The 4358-nt window shown below is 41.6% G+C and overlaps 1 pseudogene; it reads left to right on the forward strand.

Moving 5' to 3' along the window:
* The first annotated feature begins 1768 nt into the window (after nt 1–1768).
* Nucleotides 1769–3539, forward strand: LOC134381081 (tigger transposable element-derived protein 1-like; annotated as a pseudogene).
* Nucleotides 3540–4358: the final 819 nt, after the last annotated feature.

Below are 4358 nucleotides of genomic sequence, written 5' to 3' on the forward strand. Positions count from 1 at the left end.
ACTCTTCCTTTTATTTCACATCCTACATTCAATCTGTCAGCAAATCCTGCTGGAGTCTATCTTCCAAATACATCCAGGTTTTATCTACTACTTATCCCCTGCATGATTCAGCTTCTGTGATCTTTCTTTCAATAACCTCCTAGCTGATCTGCCAGCTTTGCATTGTACCACTCCCTACCCCAGTCTATTCTCAAAACAGCAGCCAGATAATGCTTTTTAATGCTAAAACAGATTGTATGTCACTGCTGTGCTAGAACACCTTTGAGAAAGCTCCCATCTTGCTCAGCTAAAACTCATTGTCATTATGAAATGACCTACAGGGTTGTTTTTACAATGTCCACACTCCCTCCCCCACCAAATCACCACCTGCCCCATCACCTTAAAGACTTGGTCTTTCCTCACTCTACTCTTGTCATGCTGGCTTTCCAGCCATTCCTCACACAGATTTGCACATTCCTGTGTCCCTCCCACTTCCAGGTCCTGGCTCAAATGTTGTCCTCATAGCAAAGCCTTCCCTGTCTATCCTATTTGGAATAGCAGCCCCCCACCCCCACCTCCCACACTCCCTAACCCTTTCCCTGTTTTGTTCTCTGTCTTCTTCATTACTTTACCCCCAGGCTGAAAATGGTGTCTGCCACAGAGTGGCACCCTGTAAATATTTACTGAATGAATGAATGAATGTCTATTTCTTCACATTTATTCAGAAAGCACAATCTTTCGAAATAAAGCATTCTTGAATATTGGTTTCCTTAACTGTCTTTAAATAAAGACTTTTACTTTCAAAAGGATAATCTCTCTGTGTATTAGCCCCACATCTGTCTGAATCCAGGCAGTTTGAACCATGGGGTCATCCTTCATGGTAGGCGAAATTTTATAAGAAAAAGAACATCTTGAATGCTGTGTTTATAAGCCTCAAGCAAAAACAACATTATATCAATATTTTTAAAAAGTAAAGGTTGGATGGATGAGTCTGGAGAAAATTATGTTAAGTGAAATAAGCCAGACAAGGAAAGGGAAATACCTCATGCTCTCATTTATAATTGGGTGCTAAGAAAGAAAGAAAAGACCTACACAATTCCTTGAACTTGCAGAATACTAGAGATGGGGGGTTCGGGGGTGGGAGTGGGGCTTGAGGAGGGATAGGATGGGTAAAGGACATAAAGAAAAATCATGACTTGTAATAATAATATGCTTATAATAAATAATGTTTAAAATAAATAAATAAATAAATAATAATAAAAGAGTAAAAGTTAGGAGTATTAAAGGATGCCTTCAAAGACAAATTAGTTGGGACACTTGAGTTCACTGGAAAAAAAACTCAGGTCCACACAGGCATACCTTGTTTTATTGTACTTCATTATATTTTGCTTTGCAGATATTGCACTTTGCAAATGTTGCATTTTTACAAATTGAAAGTTTGTGGCAACCCTGTGTCAAGCAAGTCTATCAACGTCATTTCTCCAATAGCAGGTGCTCATTTTGTGTCTCTGTGTCACATTTTGGTAATTCTTGCAATATTTCAAACTTTTTTATTACTATTATATCTGTTATGGTGATCTGCAATCAGTGATCTTTGATGTCACCAATGTAATTATTTTGGAACTCCACAAACCACACCCATGTAAGATGGCAAACTTAATTGATAAATGTCGTATGTGTTCTGACTGCTCCACTGACCAGCAATTCCCTCATCTCTCTCCCTCTCCTTGGGCTTGCCTATTCCCTGAGATACCACAGTATTGACATTAGGCCAATTGATAACCCTACAATGGCCTCTAAGTGCTCAGGGGAAAGGAAGAGTTGCACGTCTCTCATTTTAAATCAAAAGCTAGAAATGACGACGCTCAGTGAGGAAGGCGTGTTGAAAGCTGAGACAGGCCAAAAGCGAAGCCTCTTGAACCAAATAGTGAGCCAAGTTGTGAATGTAAAGAAAAAGTTCTTGAAGGAAAATAAAAGTGCTACTCCAGTGAACACAGGAATGACAAGAACGTGGAACAGCCTTATTGCACACATGGAGAAAGCTTTACCGCTTAGACGATCAAACCACCCACAACATTCTTTAAACCAAAGCCTAACAGAGAGCAAGGCCCCTAACTCTGTTCAATTCTGTGAAGGCTGAGAGGTGAGGAAGCTGCAGGAAAAAAGTCTGAAGCCAGCAGAGGTTGGTTCATGAGGTTTAAGGAAAGAAGCCGTCTCCTCCATAAGGTAAATGTGCAACGTGAAGCAGCAAGTGCTGATGCAGAATCTGCAGCCAATGATCCAGATTTACCTGCCATCACTGATGAGGTGGCTGCACTAAGCAACAAGTTTTCAATGCAGACAAAGCCTTAGATTGGAAGAAGATGCCATCTAGAACTTTCAGAGCTAGAGAGGAGAAGTCAATGCCTGGCTTCAAAGCTTCAAAGGACAGGCTGACTCTCTTGTTAGGGGCTAATGCAGCCGGTGACTTTAAGTTAAAGCCAGTGCTCATTTACCTGAAAATCTTAGGGCCCTTAAGGAATTATGTCAAATCTATTCTGCCCATGCTGTACAAATGCAACAACAAAGCCTGGGTGACGGCATGTCTGTTTATAGCATGGTTTATTAAATATTTTGAGCCTAGTGTTGATACTTATTGCTCAGAAAAAAAGACTCCTTTGAAAATATTACTGCTCGTTGGCAATGTACCTGGTTACACAAGAGCTCCAAGACATACTCGTACAAGGAGATCAGTGTTGTCTTCATGCCTAACGTAACATCCATTCTGCAGCCCATGAATCAAGGAGTCATTTTGACTTTCAGGTCTTATTAATTAACAAATGCATTTCATAAGGCTATAGCTACTACAGACAGTGATTCTTCGGATTGATCTGGGCAAAATCATTTGAAAACCAGGAAAGGATTCACCATTCTAGATGCTATTAAGAACATTTGTGTTTCATGCTAAGAGGTCAAAACATCAACATTAACAGGAGTTTGGAAGAAGTTGATTCCAACTCTCATGGATGACTTTGAGAGGTTCAAGACGTCAGTGGAGGAAGTAACTGAAGATGTGAAAATAGCAAGAGAACTGGACTTAGAAGTGGAGCCTGAAGATGTGGCTGAACGGCTGCAACCTCATGATAAAACATTAATGGGTGCGGAGTTGCTTCTTATGGATGAGCAAAGAAAGGGTTTCATGAGATGGAATCTATTCCTGGTGAAGACACCGTGAACACTGTTGAAATGACAACAAAGGATTTAGAATATTGCATAAACTTAGTTGATAAAGCAGCGGCAGGGTTTGAGAGAACTGACTCCAATTTTGAAAGAAGTTCAACTGGGGGTAAAATGCTATCAAATTGTGTCCCATGCTACAGAGAAATCTTTTGTGAAAGGAAGAGTCAATCTATGCAGCAAACTTCATTGTGTTGTCTTATTTTAAGAAATTGCCACAACCACCCCAACCTTCAGCAACCACCACCCTGATCGGTTAGGAGCCACTAACATCGAAGCAAGACCCTCCACCAGCAAGGAGGTCACAACTCACTGAAGGCTCAGAGGATCGTTCGCATTTTTAGCAACAAGCATTTTTTAATTAAGGTATGTATGTCTTTTTAGACAAATGCTAGTGCACACTTAGTCGAATACTGTATAGTGTAAACATAATTTTTATGTGCACAGAGAAACCAAAAAATTGTGTGACTCACTTTATTGCAGTATTAACTTTTTTGCAGTGGTCTGGAATCGAACCCGCAGTATCTCCAAAGAAAGCCTGTGCCTTCCACCTGGGAACTGAAAAGCCTTTCTTAGGAACATGGGAAGTTTCCATCCTTCTGGAGTTGGAATACCCCTCGGAGAAACAGTACGTGTGGTTCTAAGAGTCTCAGTGGTACCCTTGGGACTTACCTGCAGAAAAAGGAAAATTACTCAGAAAAGCAGCTATTACAATGTCATCCCAGTGCTCCGCAGTGGCCTGCTGAGAGCACTCTCCCAGGAAGCCTGTCTCAAGCAGCCTGGTTTCGGGGCTCTTTCATCTTCCTGCCAATCCCACCCGGCCCCCCAGGAGGAAGCCTGACAACTCCCAGGCTACAGCCAAGAACTGTTATTAGAACAGCACATTCTAGTATCTCTTGCAGAGACCACTGACATTTTTTGCTTTGGAATGCCCCCTCCAGGAAAAGCATTCTACAAAACAAGTCTAATATTCTAGAAGTTCACACAAAATATTTTCTCTGACAAGGAGGCAAGAAGAGCCAGGGGCTGCCTGACCTTTGCCAAGGGGCATCCTCAGCTAGAACAGCTTGAGTCTTCCCTGCGCCTACTTGCTTTGGGGCAGGAATTTGTCCTGGCAGCAGCTTCTCCTAAGGCCAGACAATACAATGTGCTGGGTGTGACAA

Source organism: Cynocephalus volans, chromosome 6 (genome assembly GCF_027409185.1).
Source record: "Cynocephalus volans isolate mCynVol1 chromosome 6, mCynVol1.pri, whole genome shotgun sequence".
In the NCBI taxonomy this organism is placed as follows: domain Eukaryota; kingdom Metazoa; phylum Chordata; class Mammalia; order Dermoptera; family Cynocephalidae; genus Cynocephalus; species Cynocephalus volans.